Source organism: Phyllostomus hastatus, unplaced genomic scaffold (genome assembly GCF_019186645.2).
Source record: "Phyllostomus hastatus isolate PE091 unplaced genomic scaffold, TTU_PhHast_1.1 phas_scaffold_39, whole genome shotgun sequence".
Lineage (NCBI taxonomy): Eukaryota > Metazoa > Chordata > Mammalia > Chiroptera > Phyllostomidae > Phyllostomus > Phyllostomus hastatus.
Genome location: NW_025334028.1, coordinates 32,789,465 through 32,812,374, shown reverse-complemented (window position 1 = coordinate 32,812,374; position 22,910 = coordinate 32,789,465). Strand labels below are relative to the sequence as shown.

The 22,910-nt window shown below is 36.2% G+C and overlaps 2 pseudogenes; both read right to left on the bottom strand.

Moving 5' to 3' along the window:
• Positions 1-17,061: 17,061 nt before the first annotated feature.
• On the bottom strand, positions 17,062-17,969 carry LOC123806755 (annotated as a pseudogene).
• Positions 17,970-20,026: 2,057 nt separating this feature from the next.
• On the bottom strand, positions 20,027-20,312 carry LOC123806956 (annotated as a pseudogene).
• Between the last annotated feature and the right edge of the window lie 2,598 nt (positions 20,313-22,910).

Here is a 22,910-nt window from a genome sequence, read left to right as displayed (position 1 = left end):
CTCTGCAGTTTCATCCATGCTGTTGCGAAGGGTAGGAGCTCCTTCTTTCTTTCTACTGCATAGAATTCCATTGGGTAAATGTACCATAGTTTTTTGATCCACCCATTTGCTGATGGGCACTTAGGTTGCTTTCAGCACTTTGCTATTGTAAATTGTGCTGCTATGAACATAAGGGCGCATAGGTTCTTTTGGATTGGTGTTTCAGGACTTTTAGGGTATAAGCCTAGCAGTGGAATTGCTGGGTCAAAAGGCAGTTCCATTTTTTAGTTTTTTGAGGAAATTCCATACTGTTTTCCACAGTGGCTGCACCAGTCTGCATTCCCACCAACAGTGTACCAGGGTTCCCTTTTTTTCCACAATCTTGCCAGCACTTGTTGTTTGTTGATTTCTTTCTCCTGTTGATGTTGAATTGGTGATGATGACTTTTGGGTGACATGGCCAGCTTATTCATTATTGCCAATTTGAAGTAATTAGCACTTCCAGTTAAAATTTAAGTCTCTTTTTGGTAACAACTTAGTTATTTATGATTCTGTAATCTGGAATGCTTGGGGGTGGTGATGGTAGTTCTCTTATGTTTCTCTCTGATATTTGGTGCCAGCCAACTGGCCTGTTGGACATCTTGTGTTCTCTGTGGCTTCCACTAAGGTGTCTCTTTTTTATCTTGGTTTTGGGTGTTACCTTTGTCTCTGATGTTGAATTCATACCTCATTATGGCTCCAGTTCTTATCCTTACTGCAAGAACTTTTTTGGGCTATGGACTTTCAACCTTGTCTATACTCTGCTAAGATTGCTAGGGAACTCTTGGCTGCTGTATCCACATCTTTATGAAGTGCTGAGGCTTTTATGGGGAAGCTCTCAGGCCCATCCATCTGGGTAACCCCCTCTCTGCCCCCCCCCCACACTATTTCAGGTCCAATGTTGAGTGGAGGACTTCTCTATGCAGTTCCTGGTTATACTCTTTATAGGTAGGCAGTGATACTTCTATTCTGGCATCTCTTCTTCACAGTTATCTCAGACTTCTATCAATATATCCAGAGATGCTTCCTTCCCTCCTGTGATTCTTACCAGCCATTATTTAGCCTAAGGAAATGGAACACTAGATCTTTTCTCAAGTAGCTACCATTATTCAAACTCCAGTAAGTTACCTTCAATTTTTTTTTCCTACTCACTGGCTGACATATACTCTCCTTTTGAAATAGGGAAAGGTCTCTACCTTCATGATTAAGTTTTCCTTACTCTAAGGCTTATGGCATAAACTCCATAATATTAACCCTCCAGGGTGTGACTCTTTTTATATGCAATCCATTTGTAATTAAAGATACCCTTTCCTCTTATTAAACCTTTTCTCTTGGTTTTCAAAACAACTAATTCTGAGACAAACTGAAAAATAAGTGGATTTAGAACCTCAGTTTACTTCTTTATTTTGATTTTCTCTTTTCTTATGACAAAGAATATTAGTAACAAAAAAAGTGTTGCAAAGGAACACTCCTTTTATTATATCAAAATGCCACCATCCCCATTATACGGTTATAGCAGATCCATTAATACAACGAATTCTGGTTTTGTTCAGAAAAAAGCCTGATACTGTATTTGTGTATAAAGATATAAAAAAGTTTCTACCATATGCCTCCCTATCTATCATAATAACCTAAAGCTAAAGAAGACCAGAGACAATACTATGAGTTTACTAGAGTACTTAATTTTATTCCTGTATACACAGGAACACATATATTTCCCAGCGGCCATTTATGTCTAGGTTGACTGTGTCCCTGAGCTCTTCAAATGGAAAGCAAGTGGAAGTGATGCATGCCACTTCCAGGCCTCACCATAAAAATATCCTGTGTGGTTTTCCCTGCTCTTTCCCACAACCACACAGCAGGAAGAGAAGGACTTTGAGATGAGGGAACACACAATGGAAAGAACCTGAATCCTGAGTGACCACTTGGAGGAGCTTCCCAGATCTCTGGGCCAGGAACTTCAACTCTGGTTTTTAAGTGACCAAGAATATTGTATTATTGTATTAAGCCCCTGCGATATGGGGAGTGGGGTTGTTGATTACAAATTCATGTTAAATAACACATTTAGAAAAGTCAGTACAATAATCTAAGGATTAAGAGCTGCAATTAGAAGAAAACAATTGAGAGGAGGGAGAAAGGAAGGAAGTGTCAAGTGGTCTTCAAATGAGCTCCGTAGAATGAATGATCAGTACAGGTTCCTGGAGGTGTTAATATCTGTCAGGATTTTAAGAACTCAGATGGCTAATATTTAGTTAAAATATTTTTTAAATGTAATGCTTAATACATAAGAAAGAATGTGTAGTGACTTTTAATTTTGAAGCACAATAATGAAACAAACACTTGGGAGCTCACCATCCAGCCAGAGAACCAGAGAACATCATCGCTATTGCTGAAACTGCAAAATTGTATGGATCCATTTTAGAAACATGAGGAACAGCAAACTTCTAAAGATTACATACTAAATGATAATATTTTTATAAAGCCCTCAATAATAAAGTATTTAAGGATACATACATGTTTAATTTTTAATGTTGCTATGCTGTGCTCTTTTGCCCCAAACTGTCAATAAAGGCTTATTTGAATTTTGTTGGTACTCTAAGATTTGGACCTGGGTATTTCTCAAAAGGTCAGCAAAATAGGGAAAAGTTACATGTATTAAAGTTAGAGAATTATGGCAAAGCCATAATTGGGAATCAGAGGTGATTAGAGCCAACACAATCTATCCCCTCAGCCTGAAATAGAAGAGTGGACTATGCATTTCCTATCCTAAGTGGAAGAAACAAATAGATTGTGAGACAATAGATTGACAATGTGCTGATTAGAAGCTGGGATAATGTAGACTACCATAGTGAGATCTCTATCAGAATCTTAATAATAGAGGGCAGGCACTCTTGCTGGTATAGAGTGGGTTGACACAGAGCAGCTGGGATGCACAGACAGGCTTTCCAGAAAATTGGTGACTTTGATGATGCGCAAGATTTCTGGGCTCACCCTGCTTTTACCTGTGAAGGGATAATTTTATAATTCAAGAGAAGAGGATTCAGGCTGACATGAGATGGGTATAGGTGATCTTTATCATGTGAGGACCTAAAATGATGCCAAGCACATACAACTGCAATGAATAGAACAAACTGACTTGTGACTCCACATCTGCTTGCATTACCTTGGACGTATACCTTTACTTTTTTGGAATGTGTTTTTCCATCTGTTAAGCAAAGACCACTAATACTGATCATACAGCATTTTGTTGGAGATGAAAAAAATAATAGACATGAATAACTCTAAGACGCTCTACAAATACAAGTTACTCAAGATTAGGAAACTGGGGGAGGATTACACTTAATGAAACATGAACTGGACTACATGACCTTTGAAATCATTCCCAGTTTTAGTTTTTTATTCATTCATTCAGCTAATATTTATTGAAATCTTCCATGACTTACGTTGTTCTAGATACTTGAAATACATCTGTTAAAAAGCATCCACAGGTCCATTTCTATGAGGTTTCTCAATATAATTTTTGCAAAGACTTATTCCTACAAAATGTTCATGGAGTCCTAAAATTTTGGTATAAACCTAAAAAAATATATTTTTTTGTAGAGAGAAACAACATAAAATTTTAATAAGTATAAAAATCAATCCAAGCCATTAGAATCCATTTTTTAGAAAAGTATCCAGTATGTTTGTTGATCCACAGTACGCTAGCTTTTCCAAAGTGTCCTTAGGCTTTTTCGAGCCCAGCTGTGTTGGTAAGTAATGTTCATTTAATTCCATTATTTCCAAAGCTTTAGATTGTTTCCTTAATTACTCTGCTGGAAAATGTTTTTTGAAAAGACCAGAGTCAGATTAGCCTTTCTGATTTTGGCTGGGTATTTGGTAAACATACTCAGAAAAATCCTTTCCACGTCCCGACGCCACTTTGTTAAAATACTTAGTGTGTCGCAACATGTGTATACCTTTCACTAATATGTGTACACTTTCTTCAGGGGTCTGAAACCAACTTGAAAGCCTTCCTGACTTCATATAATCTAATCCTTTCACTGATACAATAATTTTAGCAGACTGTCAGGCAGACTGGTGACTCTCATGGTCTCTGCTTCCTGGTACAGATGCCTTTGTGTAATCCCCTGCCCTTGAGTGTGGGCAGTACCTGGGACTTGCTTCTAGCCATGTAGACTATGCCAAAGGTGACAGGATGTACATGACTATGTTACATGAAATTATAATGCCTGTCTAGCAAGGAAACTCTCCCTTTCTGGCGTTGATGAAGCCAGCTGCCATGTTGTGAACGATCTAAATAGAGGTCATTTGGCTGGAAGCTAGGGTGGCCTCTAGCTGGGAGCCAGCAGGAAACAGGGCCCTTGGCCAACAACTGCAAAGGGCTGTGTGAGCTTGGAAGCAGATTCTTCCTCAAGCGAGCTTCAGATGAGACTTCAGCCCTGGCCAATGCCTTTATAGCAGCCTTGTGAGACTCTATGTAGAGGACTGAGCTAAGCTGACCTACAAAATTGTGAAATAATGAAGCCGCCCAGTTTGTGGTGAATTGTTATATAGCAATAGATGACTAAGAGGCTAAAACATTGAGACTGGTGATGGTTGACAAATCTTCGCACACAGGATATCTGGATTGTAAGAATGTTTGCCTAGAAGTCATGTAACTAGGAGGATATTTATAAATCAATGAGGGAATCTTGGGAAAGCCACCTTAAACTATATGAAAGCTACCTTAACATAACTACCTCACAATGTTAAATGATAGCATATGTATAAACATAAAAGGAAAATTTCACTACTTATGGCATTAGGGAAGGTGTGAAAGCAGGCAAACTTTTACTAAACTTTGAATAATGGTTAGAAATTGCTTACATGGCCTAAGTGGTGAGAGGAAGGTGTATTCCAGGTAGGATAAACAGTGTGAACAAAGGTGACAGAGGTGGTAGCATTGCTTAGAGTGTATTTGAGAGAAAATGATCAAAACGTCTGCATGATCCAGAAGTGTCTGGAATGGAGACAAGTATGAGAAAGTGATTAAAGAACACAGGTTATTCTGTGGAACATCTTCAATGTAAAGCAAGAAGTCTAAACATTACTCTTTGAACCTGTGGTCTTTGCTCCCCCTTCTCTACCTTAACCCACATATCTCTGCCTTCATCTCCTTGGTGTATTGATTGGGCTTTTGGAAATATTTCATCTGAGAGTTTTACAGCTAAAAAACAACATGTGAACTTACTTTAGAAAAACAGAGCATTTTGTGCTTTTTCCAGCTGAGTTATTAAATTTCTCTTTTACAATTCATCTGGCTGTAATTTTCGGGTGACATTAAAGGAGGGATAAATTGAAGTGTGGAGACCAGTTAGAAGGTTATTGTAGTTATTTACCCTCTCAAATGGAATCACTGATGCAGGCAAAACAGGATTTTACAGTAGGACTCAGGGATTTAATAGAGCTAAACCCAGAGCTTTGCACACTGAAAACTCTCATTAAACATATGGGAATTGTAGGGATTTGACAATAGGACTCAGATCCAGGCAAAACAAAAAATTGCTAGGAAAACTTTGTGGATTAACCACATAAAAATACTTATTTAGTGCAGGGTTAGTTGGTGGAAATACTTTGTAAAGATGAGATTGTTTTTGATTGTTATGTTGAAAATGTCATTAGAGGTTTGATACTATAACATCAACCCTTATGAAGGAACAAATTATTTTATGCTATGATTTTCCAAATGGAATATTTTCAATAAACCATAAAATCTTTGATTTGTTTGACTAAGAAAAAATATCAAAGTTGTATAGTGTTATTTGCATTTTAAAAGTTAAGGGGAACTAAATTATGCTTATTTGAGGAGTTTCCCCATACTCACTGAGATTTTGCTCAAAAAGAAAGGTTAGAAAGATTTATTTTTTTCTACAAACAGAGATAGTAAAGACCAATAACCTTCCCTAAATGACAGCCATCAATATTTTTGAAAGGAATGGATTTTTACAATGTTTTAAATATAGTCACTTAAAAAGAAAAGTATAATTTCTGGGATTTTTTAATGTTAATAGTGAATGTTTAAAATCAGAATCTCTTTAATCTTAAGTGTCCTTGTTCTCTTAAAAGGCATTTAGAATACATAGAAATTCTATTTTTTATCTTCTAGTTTAAAAAATGTTAACTTTACAAAGTAAATATATAAACTATAGCTTTTTGAAAATAACTCTAATTTTAATGGAGCTTGGAATAGTGCACAGATCATAACCCAGTTATGAGAACCCAGTGCATTTGACTGACTGGTGCTGGGAAACAAAAATAGATATCCATTATAGTTGGAGTAATTTCTCTTTGTTGAAGAGAACATTAACATCAAATATAATGTTTCTTTGTCATCTCTCCATAAAATAAATTCCCAGTTTATTTCTTCTCAAACAAGCATTTAAAAAATGCATCTCAAAATAATAAGAGGAACTGTTACAGTCATAGAAAATTTTCTTCTGTACTATTTCTTTAATGGTGTCTTCAGAAAAGGTCTATACATGCATAGTCTATTCCATTAATTTTCTAGTAGTTTTTGAATTTGGGTAATATTTGATTTGTTTCTGTTTAACAGTCATTGCTTCTCCCAAGAGGCTGAGAATTTTAAAATCTCACTGACTAGTCGATGGTAAAGTCTAACTATATAAAGTTACATTGTGAGTCTCTACTCTGTAAAAAATATTCACATAAATTATGTGATTTTTTTCTCTAAAGCAATAATTTCTAAAATATGCCTTTCCCCCACTTTGCTAAAAAACACACTAGCAATAAATAATAAAGGGAAATACTGAAATGCTGGAAAGATTGATACACTCCAAATATAAGGAAGGTCAAGTATTTGAACCAAATTATTTTTTGAAGGCTATGAAAAAAATTTAGTCTATGCGACTAAAATGATTATCTTTCACAACTCTGAAGCCTGTATCCAGACATACACATATAACTACAGGAATATTTCAGAGATATTGTGGGTCCAGTACCAGACCACCACAATAAAGTTATTGTCACAATAAAGTTAATATCACAATAAAGCAAGTTGTAGTCTTTTTGCTGGCAGAGAGTCTTGTCTTCAATTTGTAAAAAAAAAAAATAAATATTTTTAAAGTGTAGTAAAACTAAGTATACCTGTTTGTGGTTAAGTGCTATTCTTGTTTATACTAAACTTTCTTTTCATCACAGCCCTTCTCATAATCTTGTAGAACTGAGGGTGTCAATAAGATCGTTTTTACAGGTACTTCACTCGAAATGTGGGAAATTGATCTGCAGTTCAGAGAGTCAGTAGGAGAGGGCAATCTGGAAGCCAGTGAAATCTCAGGGTGACCGAAGGTAAAATAGATAAGGTCTGGCAGTGACGGCTGAGAAATCCAGAACTATTTTGGTCTTTGCATGAGGAGAGCAGGAAACATACCAGTCCCATCCAGGGGTGGTAGAGAGATCATACCTGGAATTCAATGTGCTGTTTGGTGAATTTTTAGAAAAGCAACATTGCAGGAGATCCAGAAATGAGAAATAATAGCAATAAGGATAACCAGAAAATTGATTCGTTAGGAGAGATTAAGTCAGGAAAGTGTGTTCAGTTAAGTGAAGATTAAGTGGGCCCTGATAGCCCTTAACAGGCATTTGCAAAGACAAATTTAGTATAATACGCCCATAGCTAAGAAAGAGATGGATTTTAAGGAAATAAATTTCAAGAAACTAATTAGAAGATACCTCTCAATACTTTTTCAATGGAAATACTGGTTTTGATGAAGCAGTAACTATAAAAATGAGTTTATATAACTAATGTGATTGTTAGCTTCTTGAAGTTACAGTTCAAGTTGTAGAAGAATTTACAGTTATCTTGTAAATCCTTATTTTTGTCAGCCAGGGACTATTAGAAATTATCAGACAGCATTTAATTATGATGATGAAGGAGGAGGAGGAGGAGGGAGAAGGGTAGGTGGAGGGATGAGGAAGAGGAAGAGAAGTGGTAAGAGAGTCTTTAAGATAGGGGTTATTAAACTTTGGTCTCAGGGTTTCTTTATATTTTTAAAAAGAATTGAGGTTCCCAAAATAGATTTTTACATGTGGTATAGAGATTGATATTTACCACATTAGAAATTAAAATAAAGATAATTTTGACATGCTTATTTGTTACTTCATTAAACATGATTGTGGGTTCATTACATGTTAACATATGGAACATATTTTTAATGAAAAACTATAGGAGAGAAAAGTGGTATTTTTTTCATTTTTGCAAGTCTCTTCAATGTATGGCTTAATAAAAGGCAGCTGGATTTCTGTGTTCACAATTGTGATGTGCTGTTTTAGGTGCAGTATGTGGAAAGTCCAGCTTCACAGCAATATGTAGTTGGGGAAAAGATTCTATTTCAATAGTCTTTTCATATAATTGTGGATATTCTTTTTGATACCCACTAAAACTTGAAAAGTTGTAAGATTTTGCAGGTAAGTTGCAAAGTGGAATCTGATACCAAACAAGTGAACTTTCAGTACTGTTTCACACTAAAATCCATTGGTTTATTAGATATTTTTAACAGATCTTTTATGATTTTGTAATATTTTGCATTAGTAATTTGGAAAATATCTGTTCTTTGAGTTATTCATCTTCTAAAAATTGACCTATTTCATTATATGATAAAAAATTTACATTTAATATTATGATTGATATTATGCAGAAATTTTTAATTTTTAGAAATCAATCAAGCTCACAGTGGTTGATGCAAGACTTAAAAACTCAAGTTTCTCCTGAAAGCTTGAATATTATTGATCACACATACTGTTCACTGCTTTTCTTGAAGTGACAAGCTTACTTTGTTCATTTTCAAGAAAACATTTTCCAAATCTCAATCTGAATAGCCATAGCTTGTCTCTGTCATCTAAAAATAAAAATAAAAAGACTTGTATTTTTAGTTTTCCAAGAACATTTTTATAATGTTCCAAGAAAAATATGGTAAGTTCAGCTCACAAGTCAAACACAAGCCCTTTTCCTCAAGTCATTGTTCTTTATGTGTAGTCAAAGTGCTTTATGCATCCACCCTATTTCACCACATAGAATATTAAAAAGATATGTGCTCACAGGTCAAGGGTTAATAATATTAACATTTGTTATGGCTTCATCAAGAATATTCTTAAGTAAAATTGGCATTTTTTTCTTACTGTGAGTGCCAGGAGGTGAAGAGCACAATGGCTACTAGTACAGTTGGATGCCACTACTCTGACTTATGCTAAGGCTCCAGCAGTTTTATCCACCATCAGAGCAAATGTCAACACATTGGGAAAAAAGTCAAATATAGCTGACCTTGTCTACCCTCTGGACATGTCTCAGAGACCTCTAGTTTTGAGGAGCAAAAATTTTGATAGTAAATCATTATTACTGTTTTTATCCTTTGATCCCTGAACCCATGTATCATTTCTATGTGAAAAACAGTGTCAGATATTGGGTGCTGGTTCAGAATGCGCACCACAACAAAGGTTGCAGCTGGTCCTTCAATAGTCTCATTCTCGAACTAAGGCAGTAAAACCTTGGCATGGGTCGGGATGTGTAAAATTCTGCAGTTCTCTTTAGAGGAAGGTGGAGAGGAGATTTATAGAACTAACAGGTCATGCTATCAAAGTCTTCTTCCTTTTTTCTGCCTGCTATGGGCATCCTTTTTATTCAAGAAGCCCTGGTTTTGGAAACTGAATTAGAGATGACAATTGGATAAAGTGCCAAGACTTCCCAGTGTGGTCATGCAAGTCAGGTCTCCATTTCTCAGATTTGGAGATTTTTTTCAATTTTACAGATGCTGGGGTTGCTCATCTATTTCAGTCCTAAGGATCCAAGAAGGTATAGAGGTGACTCTTTTCTAACACATACATATACATGCACACACACACACAAATCATTGTTAAAGGTCATTGAAGCATCCTCAAGTATAATAGTTATTCTCTGTAGGTTATAACTGAAGATGGGAGAGGCTGCCATTGCTTCCTGATTACAATGTGTATCACAGGGTACAGGAGTGGCCAGGTCCAGTTGTATCACTTAATCAACAGAGGCAAGGTATTGTGGTTGTCATAGTTAGCTGGTAATTAGATGGTTATCAGAAATCTCTGACTACAGAGATCTTTGAAAGTGTGTACTCATTCTTCAGGTTTCTTCAGAATGTTTTCCTCAGCATTAAAATGCCACTAAAGGCCCTTTCTTTTTCTTTATTCTCCTGAAATCCTTCCATAGTATTCTAGTTTTTGTTTGGAAAATGTTACAATTCAAATGTGCAAAGAAATATTGCTCCTTAATATTTTGTAAGAATAGACAAAGGTATATTTTATCTAATTGGCTTAATATATGAAAAATTATATAATCTGTAGAGAAGGACAGACCTCTTTACATTTATCACTTTAACCAAATGATGAAATTAATATTATTCAAATATAGCCTAAAGTGTGAAATAAGTTGAGGTCTGAACATGAGATATGAACTCAGAGACTTTTTTTTTTATCACAATGTGGTCATCCATTTCCTAAAATCTAAGATGGAGGTTGCCAAATGTTTTTTCTACAATGGTCAGATAATGAATATTTTAGGTTTTGTAGGCCTTGTGGTTTCTATTGCAACTACTCAACTGTACTGTGGTAGGAAAACAGCCACAGAAAGTATGCAAATGGATGGGTATGACTGTGTTTTAATAAAACTTTATTTACAGAAGCAGGTAGTGGGCCATGGTTTGCTGACCTTTTCTCTCATCCCATGCTTTACTTTTTACCATCTACCAGCATCTGTTCATAAATACACTGAAATGATGTACCCCTGTCCTCTGGTTATTCACTATCTGCTCTCTTACTTATCTTTAAACTTTGGATTCCTAATCCCTCACCACTAAAACTTTTCTTAGTGAATTATTATTATTCATTGGTTAACTCTAGTAAACCCTTTTGGGTTTACAATCCTAGCTTGACTTGATATCCTGTCTATTTTAGCAGGTGATGTTATTAGGGTAAGAGTCCATAATTGGATGGGCCACTTATAGTACATGCTGGTATTAGATAAGTTAATGGATGTATTCAGAACTGCAAGCAGCTGATCAGATTATTATGTCATTGGATACTGGTCTCTATCCTCTTAGGGTCAACTAGCAAGACATTCATATTCCCTGGTACCCATTACTAGTGGGGCCCAAGAGGTATTCAGGCAACTCTGAGAGAATACCTTAAGATTCCCAGAAAATATGAGCAGGGCCATTGGACTGGAAAGATGAAACCGTCCTTTGAAGTAGGAGAGAACATGAAGTGAAGTGGGACAAGCCAACACTCTTCTTATAGGTAGAGATGAAGAAGTGGGAAAGGTGACAAAGTAGAGGAGTACACACATATTAACACATCTCATTGCAGTCCCACAGTGAAATGCAGTTTACTTGAATGAAGTCTTCAGTAAGGCACTGCCTTAATTCCTAAGTAAAATTTGACTATTGATTTAGCATAATTTAAAAGATTAAGTGCACTGTAGGTGTGATAATCTATTGAATTATTCAAAAAACAAATAAGCTGACACTCTCAACACTAACTATAATGCAATTTTTGCCAATTTTATTTCCTTTTTTATTTATAAAATAGCAGTCTAGCAGGGTCTGGATAGCTTATTTCAATTTTAAAGGAAAATACTATTTTTTTCTGTTTCCCTTTCCCACTCGAATAGTTTTCCCTACCCACCACCCATCTTTAACATGCATAATGCATGATGTGGTAAAGGAACTGTCAAGAACAATTCAATCAAATTACAAATATCTAGCAGAAAGTATCTGCCACATGGTGTGCAAAGTTTGTGGCTTTATTCGAAGTAGGTGTAAAACTAAAACAGAAGTCCCTGGTCTTTTACTGTTGAGTCCCTACCACATGACTTACACAGATTTCTGGAGCAGATTGTTTGGGGTTCTATCTTCCATAATATTGAATGAATTTTTGGGGCATTAGGCTGACTGTTCCACTGCTTTTTCATTTAAAATAGAAACTCATTATATGTCATTTGCTCTCTTTTTAGAATATACTTTAGCATTTCTTCCATTTTGTGCTTGAACAGTATCACCACTATGGTTTTTAAAATGTGTTCAAAGATTATTTGTTAATTAACTTAAATTTATATTGGTGTAAGGTCTAAATATTAAATAAAGACCTATAAACTACAACTTTAGTTGACACATTAAGTCATTTGTTTCTATACAGACATTACATATTATCAAGTACTTTAGTTGGACACATAATTTTATAATTTTATAAACTTAAAGCAATGTTAATTTATTTGACCAACAGAACTGGTAAAGGAAATTTAGGAGATTCAAATTAATTAAGCTTTTCATGAGGAAAAAATCTCAAGACTTTCATAACCTGGAATGTTGTGTAAACCTTTTTACATGGCAGAAGTCAGAAGATATAAACCTGTCTTTCAAAAAAAAATTAAATTTACAGGGGGTGAGTCATTAATAAGACTACCTAAATTGTAAGTGTACAGTTCTGTAATGCAGCATCTTTTATATCTCATCATGTGCTCACCACCCAAAGTCTAGTCTCCTTTCATCACTGCATTTGAAACACTTCACTCTCCTCACCCTACCCCCACCGCTTTGCCCTCTGGTCACCACCACACTGCTGTCTGTGTTTATAAGTTTTTGGTTTGATCACCTTGTTCATTTGTTCTGTAATCTTCATTTTTTTGTGTTGTCCTTGGCAGGTGATGGTATCAGGGTAACACTGGCCTCATAAAATAAATAAAAACTGTAGCTTCTCCAATTTTTTGGAAGAGCTTGAGAAGGATATAGATATTAAATCTTTTAAAAATATTTTTGGTAGAATTCATCTGTCCTGGACTTTTACTTTTTGGGGAGGTTTTGGATAACTGATTCAATTTTCTTAATGTTGATTGATTTATTTAGAGTTTCCAGTTCTTTATGATTCAGTCTAGAAAGTTTATATTGTCCTAAGAACTTGTTTGTTTTTTCCTAGATTATAAAATTTTCATAGTTTTCTTGTATTGTCCTTTGTATTTCTGTAGTATCTCTTGTACTTTCATATATTTTGATCTTGTCTTTTATTTCTTCTTTGATTCACTTGTTGTTTAGTGGCATGTTGTTTAATCTCTACATATTTGTGATTTTTCCCACTTTCTTTTTGCAGTTGATGTTCAATTTCAAAGCATTGTAGTTGGAGGATATCCTGAGTTTAATTTCAATCTTCTTAAATTTGTTGAGACTAGTTTTGTGTCCCAAAATGTGGTCTATTCTTCAGAATGTTCCATTGCACTGCAGAAGAATATATATTCTGGTGTTCTGAAATGAAAAGCTGTGTAAATATTGATTATGTCCATTTAGTCTAATGTGTCATTTAAGGTCAGTATTTCCTTATTGATTTTTTATTTGAATAATCTATCAAATTGCTGTCAGTGGAGGTTTTTTTTGTCAATTTTTCTCTTTAGGTCTGTTAGTAGTTGCTTTATATATTTTGATATTCCTGGGTTGGATACATCTTTGTCTCTTGTTACTTACCTTTGTTATCTTGAAGTTTGCTTTGTCTGATATGAGTTCAGTCACTTTTCTCTGGATGCTATTTGTTTGTAGTATCATTTTCCACCCCTTCACTTTGAATCTATGTTTGTCTTTAAAGCTGAGATGGGTCTCCTGAATGAAGGCAGCATATAGTTGTTTTTTCTTTTTTTTGTTACAGCCTTCTACTTCTGTGCCTTTTAATTGATGAGTTCAGTCTATTTACATTTTGGGTGATTATTGATATTTGAGGATTTTATATATCCATTTTATCATTTGTTTCATGGTAGTTCCATATCTCTATTATTTCTTTTCCCTGTGTTTTTGTTATTTTAGATTTGTGATATTCTGTCATTTTTCCCTCTCCATTTCCTCATTTTTTTTCAAATTATGTGTCTCTTGTATGTTTCTAGCGCCAACCTCCTGTAGCCAGAAGCTGCTGGCACAGTTGCTCTGTCTGGGCTGACCCAGCTGTCTCTACCAGGCCGTGCTATAATGGATGGGGGAGGGCTGGACAGGGGAAAGTGGGTTTGTGGGTGTGTGTTTCTGCTTTTCCTTGTGGGTTAATCACAATAAGTACAGACCACTTAGGGTGGAAAGTTGTTTTCAGCCCTTTGGGGATGTGCTAAGTGAGGATTTTACTGCCTGGCAGGACACAGGGGGATCGGGTGGGTTGGTTCCTGCATTGATGGAATCCTTTGTCCAGTGCTGGCAGGCTGTGGAATGCTGTGATTTTTTTGAGCCACTACTCTGCCAGGGCTCCTGGCCCCATTATCAATGTGCACCAGCCACCCTGGCCTGATCGCTATCTTTGCCTCATCAATCTACCCGAGGGGATTGCATTCCAATTCTTCTCGTCTATCATATCTGCAGGGTCTCTGGTGAGTGTGGGACTGCACTGGGCTTTGTTTCTGCTCTTACCCCTCTCTAGCTTATCTCTTCTGTTGGCTTAGATACATCTACCTGGAGCTGTCTCAGTGCCCAATGTCTCTGATTTGTGTGTTGAACAGGGAATCCTTTATTGAGTTATGGCTGTCCAACCTGTAACTTCAAGAGGAGAGACCTGGAGAGCCTCTCACACCACCATGCTGCTGATGTCACTCCACTGCTGTTTTGCATAGAGTCCTCTGTTCTCATTACCCTGTAGATTTTTCTGGGGACAAATCATGGTTGTCATGTATGCTTGCATTTGAATCAAAATGTGTAAGAAGAGCACAGTCCTACACAATTCTTTGGCTATTAGCCTATGGTGCTTATATATAAAACAAAGTTTATGTGTTCATTTTTTTTGTTTCTATGTTGACAAATATTATTAACTATTTAGTATAAGGAAAGTATTGTTTTATGAAATGGAGTGGGGAAGAGGATACATTTGACACTTGTTGTCTTCTGAAAACTATAAAATTTTAAAACCTGAATGCATGACTTGGATAACATATTTCAAATTTGATGGACAATAACTGAGTTTTCTTCTGTTTTTCCCTCCCACTTCAATAGTTTTTCATACCCACTGTTGCCTATCTTTAATGCACAGAATGAATGATGTGATAACAAGAAACAGTTTAACTAGAAACCTGCTTCGACCTTTTCATTACATGTGTGAGTAATGATAGCACAAAGCTTTTATGTGGCATGCTTAAGGCACATAACTTTAATGGCTGAATCTAGAAACTCACAATCTAGTAGAGGGATTTAGAATTTTTTCAAAAAACTTTATAGTAATTAGAACTTAAGACTGAGTATTACATTAAATCATAGAGTAGGCGCTGAGAATTAGATTAAGAAAATTTTGAACTTCATTGTTCTTTTCCAAAGGCATTGGTGAAATGCATTGTTCTCTGCACAATAGATTGCATTTGATCTATAGGTAGTCCCTTCAGGCCCATTTAATCTTAAAAGTAATAAACAAAGACTTGCAAACATTTTCTAAAATGCCTAAATATAAATTATTTGTATGTGATAACTGTAGTCAGGCTAATCTAAACCTCCCTTTCTCTAGATACAAAATGGTTTTATGGTAATTCAGGATGATTAGAAGTGTTAATTAATAGTGACCAATTACTAAATGCCTACTATGTATATGTTGAGTGCTTTACATACATTCTCTTTTAATAATAACAAGAGAAGGCATTATTATGCATTTAAAAAACAGATGAGAACATTGTGGGTCAGAGAGACTAAGTAACTCATTCAATGTCACCCACCTAATAAATGTCAAAGGTGGTATTCCATGCCAAGATCTATCCAATTATAAAGCTTGAACATGTTGTACCATTCATCCATTAATTAATTTTTTTTTCAGAAAGAATTCAAAGAAATTTGATAAAGAGCATCTCATAAAACATGGTGTTAATGGAGGAGAATAAGTGATAAAAAGGTCCTTGGAAACCTCAGTATTAGTAGCTCCAGAATATTCCACAGGAATCTCTACTCTCGTAATGCTTCCATGTCAACAGAGCTTGCCGACAAGTTTAGTTTGTTGTCAGTTCTTGCCAGGTGGACAGGAAAGAATGTTAATTTCTCTTGTTCCTTGTGGCAGTTTCCTTTGTCTCCTCGTGGCATTCAGGCTGATAATCTTTGTGGACTGATTTATTTTTGTATTCTTTACAATCTTGCTCTTGAGTATACTCAAAACATGGAAATATGCAGACAGCTGATCTGAAATGGGAAGGACCAAGATAAAGGGTCAACTGAATAAAGATAGGACTCTTTAAAGTCAGTGACATTATAAAAATTTACCCACCTCCATGACCATATGGGAATGATGAGGTAGTTCCTTGATCAAGCATAAAGCTAGATGAACTTGAAAGTTTAATCCATCTCAGAAACTGACTTGCTCTGTTGTCTCTCTCAATACTGTCAACAGTAGTCTCTTAATTGTGAAGGACAATGATAGGTCTAACCTGCCTTGTGGGGACTCAGTTTCCTTATCGGTAAACTGGAAATCATATTAAGAGTAGCTTACCTCAAAAGAATGTGTTTGATGCTCAGAAATATAAAATGTTTAAGATTAAAAAGTGGTAACATATAAACAGAATGTCTTGATAGCAAGGTTAAATTATATACTCCAGCATAGTCTTCTGTTTTGTGTACATATGTTTTTGCATTTGTTTTAATCAAAGCATTGCTAATTCATTTTTTAACTTTCATATAAGCACCAAATTTTAATCATCTAAGTCAATTAATTTTTTGGTAAAGAAACAACATCCAGAACTCCCCTCCAGAACAAAACAATGATGCTTATTCTTCCAAACAACCAAATTCAAAGTCTATGAAAGTAAAAACAAAAATAGCCCTCACAGGGGGAAAACATAATGAAAATCACATTCTAGGGGTTCAGTGCCTTTAGTGGCTTTTGCTACATTACCTAATCATCCTTCAGCATCCTAGTTCATCAAAATATACACATTAAATTTGCTTTTTAAAGTTAAAAATAATGATCAAAAAAGAAAACTTGGGAGGAATTCACAATCAATTGCCTGACTTATTTTGATGTCATGTACAGCATGTGATGGTCAGGAAGCCTGTTTGTAAGCACACCTGGTTAAGGGATACTGATCTGAAGGTTTAGCTTTCTTCCAAACAGTGTAAAAACCACACAATTCCAAGCATGAAGGGACCCAGACAATCTCCTTTGAGAATTCCACAGGACAGTACAGGTGCCCAAGCTGTTCTTCATAGAGGCTTTCTGTCAAACTGACATAGTTCCCTTGTGTAAAATATTTCCCATCCTGTTTCAGTACTTTCATGGAAAGGTCAAGAATCAGTCTGAGAAAATTCCATGTGGAATCTTCTTTCAGGGATGTGGAGATTGGAATAGCTGTCAAGTCATTCATCACATAATCAAACTCCCTTCTTTGGCGTACCTCTTCAGTACTGGAATACAGTCCTCTACTAGAACCAGATAGCATTCTCCTTTAGGATTGTCTAAGATGTCACCACACGTTTTCCACATGTATTTCTTACATCCATCAATCATCATTTGGTCAATCTCTACCATAGTGGTCATCTTTGGTTTCAGTTTGATGATTTCACATAAAGTGCCTCCATCTCTGCCTCTCAGAATCAGCAGGTCTTTGCCAGTGCAATCTTCTTTGCCATTGCCCTTGATGGCCTGGGTAAATGCCAAATCACTCTCTGCCAGATTAACATCTCCACTAAGGATGAAAATATTTCCAAACTGCTTCAAGTACAGCATTTTGATGTTCTGATAAGGTGAATCTTCATCCTACACCAGTTCATCTATGTCATATTCAACCAGGCGGCCATCAGCAGTGGGCTAGTATATATCAATGGCCCCTCCCTGAACTATGGGCGGTAACTGCTTCACCCACCCAGTAATGTCCTGACTCAATTCTTTCATTCTTTCTTCTACTTTGTTCAAAAGATGTACAACTTCTTTGCCTTCTGCATCACTGTCATATATATATTCATATATAAGTATTATACATATTTATATATATAAATTGATGATTATTGTTCTCAGTCTTGACTTCTTTCTTGGGCTTTTCATGGGCCATGGTGAGTGCTGGAGTCTCCTCAGCTACCACTTCACAAAAGGTATGTATCTATATACATATGAAAGTGGGCAATTCAGAACTTGAAAATAAACTGGTCAAATATGCCTGATCTTTCTGATATGTCCAATCAAATGAAATTTGATTGTGATTGATATTGGGTAGGTTAGGCAATTGGTTCCCCAAAAGAATAGTTTTCTCTAGAAAATTGGCTAGAAAGTAAGACAAGTAAATACAATATATTCTCTGAAGGTGGGTGCCACTGCCCCCCTGCTTGTGTGTGGCCTTCACTCATGCATATGCGCTGCATGGTTTAGTGCACTTCGTCGGGGACGAGAGTGAGCATCCTGCCAGGATGAAGAGAGGAATACCTTAATATTATTACTAATGTTAGCAGCTATAATTACTCTATCTTAAAATATAACTGTACTTATTTACAATATTTTTGTCACCAAAAACAACTTTGAATGTATAATAACTAACTGCAAAAGTATTTGCAGAAAATGAAAATAAAATTATGACTGTTTACTTCACTTGCACTCCCTTTTTGAGAAAAAATGGGTAGGTGGATACTTTCTTGCCTAAATTAGTAATTATAGAAATTGAACCTCATTATTCAACACCAAACACTGACTTTTTTGTCTAGACCAGCTGAGTCAGCATAATAATGTTGCTGTTGCTATTCAGTGAAGCAACTCAGTAGAACCTGAGTTGGGATAGGGATAGGGGTGGGGTGGGCAGAGAGTCAATATGGTTTTTCCCTCCCTGCCTCCTTAATCTCCAAGCTGGGCTGGTGGATCGTGACCTCTTCACTGCTGTGACTCTTGCTCTCACCGTTGTAATCCTCTTCAGCAGTAGCTGTTTCACCTTGTTCCTTGAAGTTGGGATGGGTTCAGAACTGAGCAACACACAGGATTTTAAAGATGGCAATGATCCAGTTCACAGTAAGGGCTTGTGTGCATCTCCCCCTCTTTCTTTTTCTTTTTTTAAACAAGAAGTTTATTTAAACAGCAAGTCACTTGACTTGAAGAGAAAACTACCTAGGATTCATTTCTTCTAGTGTAATTTATCTCTACTTAAAGACAGATTGCTGTACATGTAACCACTACATACAAAAAAGTTACAAAATTGTCCTTGCTTGTGATGCATACTTTCCTCATCTTGACTCACCCTACATTTGAGAAATGAGCCAAGAAAACAAAGTGTCCTGTGATTTTAGGGTCTGGGTTGTTTTGCTATTCCTCAATATTCTATTCACAGAACATGATACTAATCTTTTAGACTAGTTTTTTTTAATTGACAGAAATGACCATATTTTCCAGATGACCTTGGTTTTACAACGATAAATGAAAAACATTAAAATTCTCCAATCAAACCAGATATGCAAGGATTTATTTATTTTTTTGAGATTTCTTTTTTTAATCTCTATTGTATTTTTTCCATTTTCCTTTAGTCCCCTCATATCCCCCACCCCCTAGCAATCACCACACTGTTGCCCATGAGGCCTTTTTCCTTTTGTGCAAGGATTTTTATGTTGTTCTTTTTTGTTAAACAATGAGATTAAAATAACTTACTGAAATATAAAGATAAGAACTGAATGAGCATGCCACTAATAGAGAAAGGGGGTATTTTCACAGAACCAGTATTTTTCTGCATTCTGTCTCCAGTGGATGTCCATCAAAACATACCAGTGGCCATTTAGTTAAAAAGTGCAAATGCTTGTACACATACACCAGTTACTTTATGTACAATAAAGGAATGGGGAAAGGGAAAATGAAAGGTAGAAAAAACTATACTGTAGTCATCAGGATGCAGTGGAACCAAACTGCAGTTTTCTTTTTTTCCTTTTAAATTAATTAATTAATTAATTAATTGGTGTTAAAGTACAATGCAGTTTTCTAATTGAGAATGTTTTCTTGGTCTGGAGGAACGGAGTTCTGAAGTAAAGTAGCAGGTTCCCTTTTTAGTAGATGCTTCCTGACTACTGCTGGAACACATCAATTGTATCTTCATCCTCCATGTCCAACTGTGCAGGTGTGTCTGTTTCATTGACTGGCTGCCCATCAAATCAGAATCTGATGTGCCTCATTGACAAACCCTCTTGTTCACAATGGGCTTTTATTAGTTTACTAAGTGGTACATGTCTTTTAATCTTAAACTGTACCACAGAACCATCCTGCCCTGCCACCTTCAAATTGATCATTGTTGTTCTTAGTCTTGACTCCTTTCTTGGGCTTTTTGTGGGCCATGGCGAGTGCTAGAGTCTCCTCAGCTGCCACTTCACAAATGGTCTGCACTGAACATGCAAACAAGCAGTACCAGGAGCAGCAGGAGAAGGAGGCAGCAGTGGGTGGAGGAGGGCCTTTATTTCTTTCTTACCGCCTTGCTAGCTGAGTTTAAACTTAGGCCCATTATTCTACCTCAGTTTGCTTTTCTGTTTTCTGAAAAGGAACGTAATATGTGCTTGTTAGTGGAATACAATGTACTAAATTCTATATCTAGGTTCCAGTTAACTTTTTTCCCTGCTGTTGTTCCTCTCAGATTTGACTTGCCATAGTGCCTGGGACCAAGGCATATCTTCAGGGGAATCTGAATTTTTCATATGGTCAAGATAAAGAGTGTGGGCAGATGGAAGCCAGTGTTTCTTTAAGATGAGGTCTTCTGGGATGCACTTAGGTTTTTGTGTGAATTTGTCTCCTGGAGAGAGTTGCCTGCATCTTTCATTTTATTTTTAGACTCATATTCTTGGTAGAATTTTATCTGTCTACTCTCCAGCCAAATGGGAGGAATCTGCTTGTGATGCATACTTTCCTTGTCTTGACTCATCCTACATTTCAGAAATGAGCCAAGAAAACAAAGTCTCTTGTGATTTTAATGTCTGGATTGTTTCGCTATTCCTAAATATTCTATTCACAGGACATGATACTAATCTTTTGGACTAGGTTTTTTTAATTGAAAGAAATGACCATATTTTCCTGATGAGCTAATACCAAGAAAGGTAAAGATATAGTGGGAAGAAAGAAGAACAAATGGAAAGGGGAATGGAACTCTCACTTAAGTGAAATTTTCAGTACCTCCAACAGTATGGGTTTGAGTTTGCTCTGTACTGGATTGAAATGAAGAGGTTCGTGATGAGGATGAGATATGTAACCAGTTACAGAGTTCTTGCCACCAATGAGTACTGTGGTAATGATTGGAGTCTTTAATTAGGAAAGCAATCAAGACTATAGGATTAGACCTTCCACTTCAGAAAAGAAGAGACCTGGTTTCATTTACGACAAGCTCAGCTTGCAGATGATCTTTTGCTGTGGTTTTTAGAGAAGACCACCTTGGGAGAAAGGCACGTAAATCACATTTCACTGCTAGTTAAACAAATCAGGGAAAGTTGCAGGGGCAAACTCTCTCCAGAGCAAAGCCCTGCAGTAATTACCAACTGTCTCCTGTAAAGAGATGGTGACACATACAGTGAGTATGAGTCCTGGCTGGCTCTTTAGAGCAAACGAATATCCATTTGAAAAACCGGTTCTCTTATGTTGGCGTTAGAAAGAGGGCTTTCTAACAGAGGGATTTGACAAACCAGATAAAAGGCCTGGCTAAATAATCAAATATTCATGCAGGAGCTTCAGTTTTCCCTGCAGCACTTGTTCATACCACATGAACTCTGGTTGGGCCTAATGTTCTCCTTGAGTTAAGATCTCTTCATGTACACATTTTTCAATGATGACATATTTTATGTAGATATTGTCTCCATGGAATTCAAGCATTTGTTTAATTTGGAGGATGAGCAGTTTCTTTCCTATATGATCAAGCAGGTAATGAACATTCTTTACTGTATCACATCCTCATAGAGGCTTATCTGTGGGCTTGCTGAGTGTACCACTGGCAACTGCACTGTTTGAGTTAACTGCTGGGCTGTGGAGCAAGTGATGATTCCTTTACTCTCTCCCTGTTCTCCTTAACAACATTCTACCTGTATTGGTACTGGGCGCCGTGTGCCTTGCTTTGGTCCAAGGCCTGGTTTTATTGGGTTGGCCAAAAAGTTCATTTGGATTTTTCTGTAAGATGGCTCTAGCAGTGCTTAGTTATATTTTTCTTCATTGTAAACAATTTTGTTAGCTTGTATTGTGACAGCTGTCATATCAGCATACATGAAAAATAAACTTATCAAAATTGGTGAATTTTTATGTAGCCATTTTAATATTGAGGATGGAAGAAAATATGTAACATTTTCAATATATTATGCTTTGTTACTTCAAGAAATGTAAAAACACAACTGAAATGCAAAGAAATACAAGGTTTGTGCTGTGTATGGAGAAGGTACTGTAACTGATCGAATGTATCCAAAGTGGTTTGTGAAGTTTTGTGCTGGAGATTTCTCACTGGATAATGCTCCATGGTCAGGTAGATCAGTTGAAGTGGACAGCAATCAAATCCAGATATCAATTGAGAACAATCAATCTGATACCACATGGGAGATAACTGATATACTCAAAATATCCAAATCAATAAACTTATTAGTGAAAAGGAAAAATGTAACTTTTATTTTACTATAGAAACTAAGTGAACATTTTGGCCAAACCAATAATTAGTGTTCTCTTTATTGCAAGGACCAGAAACCTATTCAAACTAACTTAAGTAATAAAAAGGCTTGCTGAGAGAATAAAATGACTGCTCTTAGAAATAAAATATAGAAAGTACAGCCCAACACAAAGGAACCACAGAACTGTCATTTTAGTTACTCCTATTCCTCATCTCCATGAGGCTGTCATCTCTATGTGAATTTTCTCTGCAGACTGTCTTTCTGTATGTACTCACTAGCATGCACATAACATCCCTGGTGCCATGTT